General features: G+C 41.5%; 1 protein-coding gene across 2 annotated transcripts in view; it reads right to left on the bottom strand.

Moving 5' to 3' along the window:
* The window catches only part of BORCS5 (BLOC-1 related complex subunit 5), a 1,110,050-nt gene that overhangs the window by 887,497 nt on the left and 206,625 nt on the right, over window positions 1–15,928 (bottom strand). The window lies entirely within an intron of this gene.

Below are 15,928 nucleotides of genomic sequence, written 5' to 3' on the forward strand. Positions count from 1 at the left end.
GAATGATGGTGAGCAGGGCTAAAACAGAATATATATGTGTAAATGAGAGGGAGGGTAGAGGAATGGTGAGGATGCAGGGAGTAGAGTTGGTAAAGGTGGATGAGTTTAAGTACTTGAGATCAACAGTTCAGAGTAATGGTGAGTGTGGAAGAGAGGTGAAGAAGAGAGTACAGGCAGGGTGGAATGGGTGGAGAAGAGTGTCAGGAGTGATTTGTGACAGACGGGTTCCAATAAGAGTGAAAGGGAAGGTCTACAAGAGGGTAGTGAGACCAGCTATGTTATATGGGTTGGAGACGGTGGCATTGACAAAAAGGCAGGAGTCAGAGCTGGATGTGGCAGAGTTAAAGATGTTAAGATTTGCACTGGGTGTGACTAGGATGGACAGGATTAGGAATCAATATATTAGAGGGTCAGCTCAGGTTAGACAGTTTGGAGACAAAGCAAGAGAGGCGAGATTGCGTTGGTTTGGACATGTGCTGAGGAGGGATGCTGGGTATATTGGGAAAAGGATGCTAAGGATGGAGCTGCCAGGTAAGAGGAAAAGAGGTAGGCCTAAGATAAGGTTTATGGATGTGGTGAGAGAGGACATGCATGTGGTTGGTGTGAAAGAGCAAGATGCAGAGGACAAGAAGAAATGGAAACAGATGATCTGATGTGGCGACCCCGAACAGGAACAGCCGAAAGAAGTTGATGAGGTTTCGAGGGACTATGTGATGAGTGTGGTGCGGTGCAAGTGTTTACCTTCTCCTCTTGACTGTCTAGTCCAGTCTTCGGTGAAGAGAACATTGCTTCCAGTTTGGCTATATAAGTGCATCTCTCACAGGTCGTAGTGTTGGATGGTAGGAGGAGAGGGTTTGTCTGTGTACATTAGGCAATTGCTGCACTGTCCCAAGATGCCCAGATTCATCAGGCAGACAGAAGAAAACACCGGGAGCTGACCTTTAGACATGTCTGGATAGGTGCTTATTTATTAAGTACTAAAAACTGTTTTCCTCTAGACAAGTGAGGAAAGTTGAGTGCTGTAGTAATTTGTAGCTTATTTAGTGTTTACAATGAGTTCTGAACAAGTGCTGAGCTCAAAGAAACAGATTTGAGTGCTAAAACCATACCTCCCAACTGTACCAAATTACTCGGGTATAACAGAGTTTTGGGGTCAAATAATGGGGTGCCACGATTCCCGAGTGGCACCCCTTCATTTCCGATTTTTCAGCTGTTACTTCTTTTAAAGAAATCTTTTCCGCATTTTGAGCTGACGTCATCACGTGCGTGATGACGTCAGCTCCATCAGCCTGTCGGAATTGAGCTCAAGGCTCACAACATGCACATTTCCGGCTGGCTACTTTCAAATTGTGCGAGCGGGAAAGACTTAACCTTCTGTGAGTGGGAAAGACTTAATGTTCTGTGAGCGGGAAGGACTGGGCTTCTTCTACTCGACTGTCTGGGGCAGCTTGCTTCTGCTGCTTGCGAAGTTGCGAGTGAGAAGGACTTAACGTTCTGTGCATGGGAAGGACTGGGCTTCTTTTACTTTACTATCTGGGGTGCTTGGTTCTACTACATTGCAGATGCAGAGCTTTATCCGAGTGGAGAGGAAAGGAAGGACTGTCTGGGCAGATGCAGAGATTTATGCGAGTGGAAAGGAAGGACTGTCTGAGTCCTGGGCTGCTGTGCAGAATACAGATGCAGAGCTTTATGCGAGCTGAGTGCTTCAGGTAGGAAACAAGTGTGTATGTGTCTGTGTGTGTGTGTGTGTGTGTGTGTGTGTGTGTGTTTACGTTCGTTATATATGCTTCTATTGTTTATGTTCAAACCTTCTCTGACTGCAACACAGCATAATACACACACAGACTTTAATATCAGATAAATTAATAAGCAAGTATCAAGAATGACCATTCATACAGATTATGGCAATGTGATGTGTCATGTATAAACTGCAGTAGGCACTGACTCTTGTCACGAGAGGTAGCTGAAAAGGAGTTCCAATGTTCCATAAAGGTTTTTGTTTGCTTGATAGAGTCCAGTAGAGGGATAGATATATAAATTGTGTGTGTAAGTACACTTTTATGATGGAAATGTTCTGAACTGGGCAGTTTTGTCATTATTGGTAGATGCATTTTGTTTCATTGCTTTTGCCTACTAGAAAAATGTTCAAATAATAAATTTAAAATGTGCTCTAAGTCTAACAAGTGTGCTGTATACAAGGAATATAATTTAATAAAGTCAGGAAGGTGTATCAAAGAACACATGTATGTTTCTTGTTTTGTGTGTAAGGGGCCTATGATTTGTAAACAGCCCAAAGGTAAGCTTTATCTGTGGGTTTCAATGCTGTTTCAATGAATGTGAGTTTCAAGGACAGAGACGTTTTAATGGCAAGTCTATTTTCATTGTGAGACAGTATTGCTTTGTTTAAAAGATGTCTTGGTGTTTGTGCATTGTGCTATAAAATTTTAAAAATAAAATCCAAATCATTGTAGAAGTAAAGCAGTATGCACACATTCGTGTTTATGGTAAATGGGGCGAAATAGCCAGCTAATGGGACATTGGAATGGTTGCAGGGGGACTCTGGTGCCATATTTTGGTTGTCTGTTCTTCAGTTCACGTTTGAAAGTTGTTATCCCACATTTCCACCAGAGTGGGTGGGGTTACGTAATTATGTATGCAAATGCTATGTTAATCACTGTACAGATTTATACCTATTTTTCATGGGCCTTGTCCAGATTTTTGATGTTTCCAGGTTGAGAGGTATGGCTAAAACTAAAAAGCTGGCTAGTTGCAAGGGAAAAATTGAAGAGCAGACATTATGGCGCCAGGAATAGTTTAACCCTAGTTAAGTGGGGGGGCTCAGGAGCTTACAAAACAGTCCTGGATACAGCAAATCCGTATCTGGACCAGACTTGTTACAGGAAAGAGAGGAAGCAAGCTTAGAATTTTTTTTTTCAGTAAAGTGGAATGGAGAAAGCTGGAACAGAAGTTAATGCAAAGTTAAGAATCTCAGTGGGTTGGCCTTCACAAATGTTCTGTATTACATTGAATGAACTAATGACACTAGACTGGGAAGAGTGTCACAGATCAAATATACAGTATGGGCGGGCAACTGCAAAGCCACCAAGTATAAGAACACCACAACACTAAGGAGGGTGGGTAGGGAAACTATTACAGTTCCTAGCTGTAGCCACTAAATGAAAGTTTTAAAACAGATCAAGGAGCAAGCAGACTCTAGAGAATGCTTTTAATTGTAAACAGACTAGATTACAACACAGAAACCTCAAAAAATAAAAAATGCACAAACTAGATTAGAACACAGAAACTTCAAAAAAATCAAAAATGCACAGAAAAGCTCGGATAGAGCACTCACAAACAGAAAACACAACTCTCAGAATGAATAAAGCAGTTTACTGTTAAGTAATTCAGTAAACATGCAATTAGAGTAATGAAACAGTATCTAGCAATGAAAAATACAGTTAAAACAGTATAAAACAGTACATAAATGCAACAGTAAAAAAAAAGCTTTATAACAGTGCAAAATGTAGTACATTAACTGTATAGCACAATTATAAGCTTATCTCCCAGAATCTGTTTGACTCTCTCAGGCACTCTATAAGGGGCCTGCCTAATAGGCCTTTGGGGTCCTGTATCCACCTGGTGCTGCCCCAGGTGGGTGCACCTTGGTTTCCCAGTGAACATGTCCCCAAATTCTTGCAGCACTGCTCGAATTTCTCAAAGCTCGGTAGGAGATAACTGCAGGGACATTGCTACCCCTTCCACTGAGGTGTCTGCTCTAGCCTCACTGTGGAGATCAGTCCCCAGATCTCCCTCAGACTCCTCCTGCAATCCACTGCAAATGTTCAGCACAAGGGCCTCCCTATTATGGTAAGGTTTCATCATGTTAACATGGTACAGTTTGTGCCCCTGCCTTCTGCCTAGCAGATCCACCATGTAATTAACATCACTTACCTTTCTTACCACCTTGTAGGGTCCCTCCCAAGCTGCTTGCAGCTTGTTGTGTCTGACAGGAATGAGAACCATTCCCTGCTGCCCCAAAACGTACTCTCTAGCTCGAGGATTCCTGTCATACCACACCTTTTTCTGTTGTTTGGCTTCTGCCAGGTTCTCCTGGGCCAAGCCCACGAGTTCCCTGAGCCTTGTCCTGAGGTTTAGGATGTATGCCACAACAGACTCCTTGTGAGACTCTCACTTACCTTCTCACTCATCTCAAATTAAATCTAGAGGTCCCCTCACCCTATGCCCATACAGCAACTCAAAGGGTGAAAAACCTGTGGATTCCTGGGAAACATCTCTGTAAGCAAACAACAGATGGGGCAAATATTTGTCCCACTCCCTCTTAAACTGATCTGCAAATGCACGTAGCATGGACTTGATTGTAGAGTTTAACCTCTCAACAAGACAATTGGTCTGGGTATGGTAGGGGGTGATCTTCATGTGCTTCAACCCACAGGACTTCCACAGACAAGCCAGCAGGTCTGACATGAAATTGGAACTTCTGTCAGTCAGTATTTCTTTTGGGAAACCTATCCTGCTGAAAATCTCTAACAAAGCATTTGCCACTTTTTCTGCCTCAATGGAGGACAAAGCCACTGCCTCAGGGTACCATGTAGCATAATCCACTACCACTAGGATATACTTTTTCCCTGTGGAACATGGGGCACTCAAAGGACCCACAATATCCATAGCTACCCTTTGAAATGGCTCCTCAATCACAGGCAAAGGCATCAAAGGAGCTCTCACCTTGTCTCCTGCCTAGCCTACCTTTTGGCACTGCTCACAGGTCCTGCAGTACCCTGTTACATCTCTGGAAATTCCAGGCCAATAGAAGTTCTGCATAATACGCCTCTTTGTACGTTTTATGACGATATGACCTGCAAAGGGAATATCATGGGCTATGGCTAGAGGCGCCAGACAGTAGGCTCTAAGCACTACCAACTGCTGTACTCTCTCACCTTCTAGCCCTCCCTCAGGGGTCCACTAACTGTATTGTAACCCTTTTTCCCAGTATACAGATTCCCCCTTTCCTTGAGAATCAGGTGCCTCCCTAGCTACCTGTATCAGGCCTTGCAATGTAGGGTCTGAGAGCTGAGTCTGTCTCAACTCTCTCCTGGTAACCCCTCCCAGCTCCCCTTCCACAGGAAGTCTGGCATCCTCTGACAGTGGTGCCTCACTGTCAGCCTGGGTACTCCTACTCACCTCTACCTTTGCAGCCACTCTGTCCAAGGGGCCATCAGTACCCCCCAAGCAGCTGTGACTCACCTTCAGTCTCACTGCTACAGGGTAGCTTCCTCCCTGAAGTAACCACCTCACCAGTCCTGGCTGCAAGTATGCAGTCTGTCTGGGTCTCCCCCAGGCTACCAGACTTACCTGCTTGTCTCCAAGCCTGACTGCATGTAACTGCACAAGCACAGGGTACTGCACTATCAAAATCATTCCCTATCAGGACATCTGCAGATATATCCTCAAACACACCTACTTGCTGGCTTCCATTTCCACCCTCCCAGTCAAGGTGAACCCTAGCCAAATGTATTTGGAATGGGATCCTCCTAAAGCCCTGACTGGAGTAGACTGCCCAGGCAAGTAGTGCTCCTCTGTAACCATTGCAGGCTTTACAATAGTTATATCAGAGGCTGTCTCTCTCTTGGCAATGGCGTCTTTGCCATTCACTACAATAGGATATAACCTCTGGGGGTAGTTTGGTACCCTTGTTGTCCCATGACAACCTACTATTGGCATTTTATTTTTCCCACTTACTGGCTCCCTCATCTTTTGTTCCCACCTTGCCTCCGTGGACACCTGTATGCCACATGGCCCCACTGGTTGCATTCAAAACATTTAACCCTGGCTCCTGGATGTGTACCTGGACTAGTGGCTTCCCCTGCTACTGGCAGATTCTGTTGGGGCAGTCTGTGCTGCCCAGCCTGGGTTCCTTTAGATCCATGAGCAGTACTGGGGTCCCTTTCCTGTGCAGGGCTGCCCGGCTCGCCAGGTACAGGTCTCTCTTCTTCCACAACTCATCTGAAGTAGCACATTACCTATCAACTAACCAGATCCTCCTGTCCTCAGGCAAAGTGCTAAGGGGGTTGTTCCCTCACCAAAAGGTCTGCCAGCCCTTCAAAAGTGGTGACCTGACATCCACTCACCCACCTATGGAAATAAGTGCCCAGTTCAGCAAAAAATTCACACACACTTTCACCTGCCTTGCATCTATGCTCACGAAACTTTTTCCTATATGTTTCAGGTGTTAGCTCAAACAATTCTAACAAGTGATTTTTAACAGCAGTATAATCAAAACATGCTCCATCTTAGCAAAACCAAATCTACTCGAGCTACACGCTCTAGGGATATAAACCTCAACACAACAATGAATACAACATGATGGAGGGATAGATTCCCTTCGCAGAGACTTCCCTTACTATGGAACAGGGTCCTGATCTACATAAGACAGAGCCCCTTACTATCACTCTTCAAGAGGAACCTTGATGAGTGGATGGGTAACAGAACGTTCACACTGGGGATCACACCAACAGCACTACTAGATAGGGGCCAAGGGTAATAGCTGCTAGTACAAGAGTCTAGGGATCTACTAAAGGGGTGGTGAATACCGCACAACGTGGCTGGGCTAATATATGCCTTTGGGCAGATAGCCCAGTACCAACCTATGAACCTATGAACCTATCAGACATTTTTGACAAAACAGTTACAGCTTTACCATGGGGTAAGGGGGTCAGGAACCGTACCCAGAGCCTTTGGTCAACACCAGACTGTTTGCATATCCTCTCAAACATATGAATGAAACTATCAAAATTATCCCCCTCTTTAAACTGCGGAAGAAATTTACTAATCTTTTATTTATTTATTTATTTTTATTTTACATTTGTTGACTGGGCTAGTCTAGCTGGATATATACCCATTTTCAGTAGAGGCCCGGGGAGAAAAGCTCCAATGGTTAGGACAAGTTTAAACAGAGATCAGCAATACAAGATTAAAATTTATAAACAGAGGTAGGTAATACACATATTTCACAAATATGAAAGGAGCAAAAACAAAAAGTGGAGTAATAAAATGTCTTAAAAAATGTAATAAAGTTTTTTTTTTTTTTTTTTTGTATAAACTCTTCTCAAAGTGTGTTATGCTTCTGGGGTTCAGTTACTCCCTTCACCATTACCTCCAAGACTCTGGCGAAGAGTCAGCATCCCTTTCTCATGCTGCCTCTGCCTCTCCTTTTCCTCAGCTTCCAGTTGTAGCAGTTTCTCATTCTCCTCAGCCTGCAAACGTCACAGTTTCTCATTGTGCTCACTCTCTAGAAGCCTCAGTCTCTCAGTTGCTTCGATTTCCACACGCCTGGCCTCCAACTCGTCTCTTTAGCTCCAGATGGATTTTTAAGTCCTCTGCAGAAAGGTTGAGCTGTCCATTATCCGAGGGTATTATATCTCCACTGCCAGTCTGATTGTCCTCCTGGTTGCTGTTTTCTGATGCAGCTGTAACCAAGGCTGCAATCAGGTCTGCCTTAGGCAGGTTTCCATGCACCAGTCCCCTAGCCTGGCACATCTCCTCCAGATGGCTCCTTGTCAGCTATCCATACTCCTCTGCTGACATGCTGTCTGCTCACCCAAACTAACTAAGCTAACAAAAGAAATAAAACAATTGTGATCTGAACTTTGAGTATTCACTGCATGACTGATTTAGAGTACAAAACCCCTTCAGAGCTCACTGTACACCAGCTACAGGAATTCACTCTACCCACACCACTACAAGCCAATTAGTATTTGCCAACCAATTAATATATGGTGTGGATACACCACCACTGCCAAACAATTAATATATGGTGTGCGTTTATCCCACCACTGCCAAACAATTAATATGTGAAGCCCATGCCCTGGCCCAGCAATCAAGGAGCTTCATTCCCCACCACTAACACCAGTGAGGGGCATCTCATACAGGAGGAAAGGATAACAAATAAACACAGTAAAGTGCAATTTCCCTTAAGAGCACAAAGAGATCACGGTCAGTCTGAGGCTGGTCGCCCCCTTGCTCTCTGGGTCCCCAATAAGACTCCCCATTGGCAAAGCTATAGGGTCCAGATCTCAGCCTAGTGGGCAAGCTAAAACCTCCAGCACCCTCTCTGTCCAATCAGTGCTTCGTATCCCTGCCAAAGTAGCTCACACACACACACACACACACACACACACACACACACACACACACTAAGAAGAGTTTATACAACCACACAGGCACTCCTGGGGAAGGCTGGCACAGCTGTGCCCCTTTTCCCAGACTATACGGTAATACCAGCTGCCACCACCCACTAATATTTATCAGCTAGTCAAAGGCCCTTAAAAGGGTGTCCAATTATTACTGTGCAATATTATTATCCAATTGGTAGTATAGCCCAGGGCTAAAGCTATTGAAGTGGCTTTGTACAATTTTACCAAAGGCATGCAAGTACTCTGAAGAGCTTAAATTATCTCTACAAAAACAGCCACAGTTGAAAGGGTTTAAAAATATTTTATAACAAATAGTCAAAACACAAGACAATACTTTTTAGTACACAGTGTTAGTCAAGAGTTCAGAGATCACAGAGAAATACTTAAAATAATTCAGTAGTACAGTTCTGACATCACATAAAAACACAGTCTAATCTTTCTAGTTTCTAGCTATGTCTAAGAGAAAACACAAGTCTAAGATAAACTTACATATAGAGCAAGACAGTGCTGATGAGTAAGATGGTCAAGACTAAAATGGTTAATGCTCTCTGATTCTCTCTGTTTTTAAAATCACATTCCTGGTTCACATTATATCATTCTTCACACTTCCCAGATTTGCCAGGCTAACAGAAACTACATTTGCATTATTCACCTCTGGGCAGAAACCAGAGCAATAAAGGACATTTATGCATGCAAATTCTGGCCATTAACTCTGGCATTAAAACAAAAGGCAGGATGCCTCACTCTAGACATACTGGCTCCAAGTTTTAACATCAAAGGGTCACAACATGCTTTACTTGGTCCGTAGAATGCACTGTTACATTTTTTCCAGTTCCACATGTAACACTATTTTTACCATTTAAGACAACAGGCCTGTGGTTTACATCAATATTTACAGATGACAGATTTATCTCAAAAATTCTATCTGGCTAGGCTGGCAGCCTTCATCTATCTTGACCCAATCTTCACAGAACGTATCTCTTTTTATTTGTATAGCCGTACCGAATGTAGAACTGATGTTTCTCATGTTTGGTGAAACTCTTAACAAACTCATTTATTTCTATTTTCCCCCTCAATCTCTGCAAAGCTGACATGTCCCCCTAGTCTTTATACCCTTCCAGCCTGAATCCCTCTACTGATACAGCAAAGTGTCTTGGATGTAATGCTTCAGCAGCTGGAACCCTGATCTCCTCAGGCAATTAACCTCACAATAATTCAGTGGAAGGCCTGCAAAGTGAGGGCTCCAAAGGGAAGTCATGTGCATGATGCCTCTGAGACACTCTTGTTACAGTCACTAGCCCTAGCTGTAGGTGCAGCTAATATAATATCATCAGGACATTCTCAACACCCTCTATTTACCCTGAAATGCCCTGTGAGATTCCTGTTCTCCACCATAGGCTGCTCAGCCTTCAGGCTCCCTAGGCCCTCTCAACCCTGGATAAGACAGTTATCCATTGGCCAGTTCATCCTATCCCTACTGACAAGCCCTACCAGTGGCCACAGTCTAATCCCAAACTCTGGTCACTTGCAGTGTACACAGACATCTTAACTTGTTTTGCATTAATTTCCAATATTCCATCTTGCTAGCAACTTAAGACATTTTTTTTCTGAGCTCTTCTAACTGTAACAAAGTAATTTTACTTACTCTATACACAAAATTAACTTAATGTTAGGTATGCTTCTTCAGTCTGCTCCTTGCTTGATAATTTCTAATAAATCATGCTTTGACAACTGTCTTACACAAATTAGTCAGGTAATTCACCAAATTAAATTTTTAGTTCAGTTCTTTAATTCAGTAATATACATATCAGATAGACTTATTGGGGCTGTATGCACACATGAAAAATAAACAATGGATATATGACCAATTCTTTCTCAATTCACACTGATTCTGAAACCTTGGTTTCAGCAGAGCATTATTCTCTCTTTTCCTTCTTAAAGCTTAAATGCATTATAAATTTTCAGGACTTCTTCCCCAGGGCATGCAGAAAGACTACATGTTTTTTTTCCTTTAAACACTGTATATTCTACCTTTTCTGGCTACACAGGTATTCAGCTTCCACTTTTAACAATAAACTGAATTTTTGGATCTATAACTTCCATTTCACAGATGTTTCACAGTAAAGGGAGTGATCTCAGTGTGGCTGCTGGTGAACCATTCCTCAAACAATGAGATCATTTATTTTTGATTCCTTCTGATAGTGTGTTATATTAGGGTATTAAGATGCTCTAAAAATAATTAAATAAATAGGCCTGGACTGAATGCAAGCATTACTTCAGACTACTCAATAAATAAAGTACACCAGATCATAAAATGTACAATCTGAACTCTGACAGCCATTTGCATATATTTCAAACTGCAGGCAGCTCCATTTACTCCTCTCCTATAAACACTCATGTACAAAAGGTCCAAAACATGTACTGTAAAAGAACTAATATTCCAGCCATTAACAGGTATAAGGATAAAAAGAGACCAGTTAAAACAGCTCCGGATAAAAACAAGAACGTTTTATTAAAAAGGTAAGCACTTTCACGTCTAAAAGGTGCTTCATCAGACCATAAAAGCATCAATCAAAACAAGCATTTAAATAATTAATGAACAAGTAACGTGATTTTAAAGCAAGTCTTAAAGGGCCAATCTCATTCAAACCTGAACCCTTGTCAGCTCATAGCTCTAAAATCCATCTCAGCTCTATGCATTCAGTCCGATTAGAGACATTCCACCTCTTAAATCCATGCTTAGTAATTGTACAAGAAATATAAAAGAATGTCCTCTCCCTACAGTACATACATGTTTCGCTATAGCATTAGACATATTGGCCCTGCTCCGCTTGCCCTCGCTGCGCTCGGGCTCGCTCCACACCTCTCCCTGTCCCCAATTCCCACACTCCCCCACTACATCTAGCTTTATAGACACAAAACACACCCCCTCTAATCAGATCGAATCAGGATTCCAGCTCTCTTTGGTATCCGCCCACCTCTATTACCCAACATATCCTCTACATAACCCATCTGGTCCAATCTGCACTTCACTGCTTAATTTAACCCGGCCCATCACCCCTCCCCCTAGATTCTGGCCTTCCATCTATACTATATTGAAGACACTATAACTAATTGTTGTACCTAAGCAGCAACGATGCCACCAAGCAAAATAATTTTTCCACTCTCTCTGTTAACCCTTTTGTTAATTACATATCTCCTCTCCATTTATGAAAATTAGCCTTACCTTGGTTATCACTACCCAAAATTTCAAACCTCTCCAGTTGGGTCAAATATAACAGCCCACCCAATAGGAACTCTCATTCCCAAGTCCATTTCCACAATAATACAGCATCCTATCCAAACTAAATACATTAGTTCAAAATATAAGCATTACCAAAGACTCGTATACAAATTCCGGAAACTAATCATTAGCCTTCACAATAATCTTACTATGGGTGGTGATATTCACCCTAACCCTGGTCCTTCTGCCCCAGATAGCTCAACCTCTCACTATTATAACCCTTCCAACACATCTTTTATCGCAAAGCCCCCCCAAATCCCTCGTCATTTGCCACCTAAATATTAGGAGTATTAATAATAAAATACATACTCTACATGCCCTCCTACAAATTTAATCCCCTGATATACTGTGTCTTACTGAAACATGGCTGAGACCTGGAACCTCCGATAATGAAATCCTACCTCCTGGATATAATGTACTCAGGTATAACCATGCAAATAGGAAAGGGGGGGGTGTTGCTGTCCTCTTCAAATCCACCCTAAATGTAACCTTAGACCCCATTCAACCACCCCAGATCAATACAGCTGAAATACTCTCTACCAAGTTACACATTAACAAAAATAAAAGCATGAGCATTATCTGTTCATATATTCCCCCAGGAAATAACATTAACACTCTAGAGGACACCCTCCATTGGTTAACTGACAACTACCCTCAAGAAACTATAGTTCTTGGAGATTTTAACATTGACTGGAACACCTGCTGCTCACAGTCTCCCACCACTCATGTAAACTTGTATGGTTTTACACAGGTCATATCCACTCCAACCAGATTAAGCAAACATAACCAAAAAGACAGTATACTAGATTGGATACTTATCAATAGCCACCCCCAAATGTATTCATCAGGGACCATCCCTGATGACCTCAGTGATCACTTTATCACTTTTATTTGTAAACACAAATCCCACAACTCTCATCAGCCCATCTACAGAACCATACGTAATTATAAAAACCTCAACATCAGATTATTTCAGGATGAACTTAAATCATGCAACTGGTCTGCCCTAAAATACCTGCCCCTTGATGATGATGTGGCCTACTTTAACAATAAATTTCTCTCCATCCTAGATTCTCATGCGCCTGCTCGTTCCACTAGGATTAAAACTAAAGTTGCCCCATGGCTCTCTAAAGATACTAAATCAAAAATCACAATCAGGAATAAAGCCTGGGCTACCTGGCGTGCCACAAAAACCCCTATAGATCAAATCAAATTTCGGCAAATAAGAAATGACACTAAAAAATCCATTTTACTGGATAAAAGAAACTATTATATAAATCTCCAGAACAGAAACCAAAATAATCCTCAAAGATTCTGGGCAGGTATAAATAAATTACTACACCCAGGTCAAACCAACACTCCACCTCCATCAGCGTCAACTGATAGTTTGCCACAGAATGTTGCTAACACCTTTAATAGTTTCTTTACAGAAACCATCCAAGCCCTAGCCAGCCAATTACCTTTGAACCCTACTAGCACTCAGGACATCAATCCCAATTCCCAGCCTTCCTTTAGCTTCCAACCTATCTCTACCTCTTTCATTTGCAATCTAATCAAAAAACTAAAACCTACCACCCTAGCTGCAGACCTTCTCCCTGCTGAATATTTACAAAAAGCCGCAGATAGTATAGCATTCCCCATCAGCATTCTAATCAATCAGTCCATAGCTGAAGCCAAAGTCCCCTCCATATGGAAAATATCTCGTGTTATACCTCTCCATAAAGGTGGCTGCTCTACCAAACTATCAAACGATAGGCTCATAGCCATCTTGTCACCACTGGCTAAGATCCTGGAAAAATGCATCCACAAACAACTCCTGCACTTCCTAACCCAGAACAATCTACTGGCTAAATCTCAGCATGGCTTTAGACCATATCATAGCACTACCACAGCCCTCCTCTCCTTCACTAATGATATTTACCATAACAGAAACATCAACAAGCTCTCCTCAGCCCTATTCTTGGATCTTTCCAAAGCGTTCGATATGGTTAACCACCGGCTGTTAATCCACACTCTGACCAATATATCCCTAGGTCACCACTCCCTTCAATGGTTCCAATCCTATCAACATAGTAGACAACAAGCAGTACTATGGCAAAATAATCTATCTAACCTTCTTCCTAACACCCTAGGTGTCCCCCAGGGGTCTATCCTGGGTCCACTGCTTTTCTCCATATTTATCAATGATCTCTACACTGTCATCCCAAATGCCAACTGCATTCAGTATGCAGATGACTCTATGTTTATCTGCACTGGTACCACCAAGGATGAGCTACAGGCTATTACTCAGTCAACTTTCAACCTGGCTAAAAGTTGGCTTGCAAGCCGATGTCTCCTTCTAAACCCCAATAAAACTAAACTGCTATTTTTCTCTCCCACCCATAAATCCCTGGTGATATCCTTCTCCATTACCTCTAAAAATGGCACTATCATCGCCCCAGATGTCCACACAAAACTACTTGGGGTAATTGTTGACAACAATCTTAAATTTGATGCCCATGTAAATAAAATGATAAAAATCATTAATAAAAAACTGGGCTCACTGTATAGAATAAAATCATTCCTTACCCCACCTGCTAGGACTGCTATTGCCCGATCCCACCTCCTCTCCACCCTCTTCTATGCCTCTCCTATACTTGCCAACTTAAACAAAATGGAACTTAATAGACTCTCAGCCTGCTATAACAGCATAGCTAGATTTGCCACTGGGCTGCCCTACAGAACACATCACTGTATAAACCTACAAAATCAAGGCTGGCTAGAGCTATTAAGACAAATTCAGTATAACCAACTTATTATAGCTTTCAAAGTTCTTAACCAACCTGATCATACCCCTGCTTTAAGAAATATCATCAAACCTCACACCAACCAAAGATCACTTAGATCATCCAATAGAATTGTAGTGCAAACCACTATAGCTAACAACTTAGCCGGGAACTCCACGTTTGCCAACTCAGTAGGCAAGGCTTGGAACTCACTACCCCCGGGCATCACAACAAACACTACCCTTTCTAAATTTAAGACAGACCTCAGGCAGTACTTCATGACTCAGTGGCTTTGTCCCTGTGCCAGGCCTGATTAAATACTTGGTAACACTTGTACACCTGTATCAGATTAACAATTACTTTTGTAATTAATAGTCAATTCAATGTTACTGTGTAATAATCAGCTGTCCAGGTGTAAAGCATCCTATTTCAGCTAACCTATACTATGAATGTTAACTTGACTGTTTGTTATCTATGAACTTTAAAGTGTTTTACATAAGTTTCCTTCTCTGTATTACTTCCTTTGGAGCTTTTCTCCCCGGGCCTCCGCTGAAAATGGACATGTATCCAGTCGGACTATCCCGGTCAACAAATGTAAAATAAAATAAATAAAATAAATAAATAAATCTCCCCTTTCCTGATATAATATTTATGTTCTAACATACGTTGTTTCAAGTTACGGTTAGTCTTACTGACATAAAAACATTTACAAATTATACATTGGACTAAATACACCAAATAAGTAGTATTACAATCAGCAAAAAATTACATCTATATGTATGGCTATTGTCAGAATGTATAAAAGTGGATGCAGAACAAATACATCTGTAAGCATTACAAGACTTGCAAGCAAAGGTGCTTGTTTTATCAGAAATACAGCGAGGAAAATGTTTGCAATAATGTATTTGTAAAATGTTTGCAATAATGTATTTTTCATTTAAAGGATGTACAATTCCTAAAATAAAACCTAGGTCGATCTCCCAATAATTTCTTAAAACTATCATCAGCTGTCAGTATCAAGCAATTCTTCCTTATAATATCACAAATTAATATCACTGGAATATGTTACATTTAACCTGAGATTATTGGAAGGTAAATCTTCCTTATTACACTGTATCTGATTCCTAGGTTCTGAAAAAAATGGCTTAGCGTAATCTTGCCTATGTGAATAAATATCTTTGGTCACATGATTGATTTCATCATTAAAATATCCTCTATTTAAAAAATCTTCATGTATTTCATTAAAGACCATAGGCAAAGTACTATCATCACCATTAAGTCTAGCAGCTCTGAGAAATTGACCTTTATGAATATTCCTATGCCCTATGTACATGGCGATGATGCATACTCATACAATGTAAAATGTTATTCTTCTTGGATGTTTTCATATACAAAGTAGTAGAAATCAGTCCTTCACCATCTTTACTAGTAAGAATATCTAAAAACTCAATAGAAACATTAGAACATTTAACATAAAACTTCAAAAATTAGGTAGTACCATGTAGATACCCAACAAAATCATTTAAGGCTAGAGCAGATCCAGTCCAGACAATAAAATCATCATCCACAAAATGTCCATAATACTTAATATATTCTACAAACGTATTCCCTTTCAATACCATCTCAGATTCCCAGTATGCTAAAACCATGTTAGTGTAACTACTGGCCCA

This window comes from Protopterus annectens, chromosome 8.part0 (genome assembly GCF_019279795.1).
Source record: "Protopterus annectens isolate FY-2018-M chromosome 8.part0, PAN1.0, whole genome shotgun sequence".
Classification (NCBI taxonomy): domain Eukaryota; kingdom Metazoa; phylum Chordata; order Ceratodontiformes; family Protopteridae; genus Protopterus; species Protopterus annectens.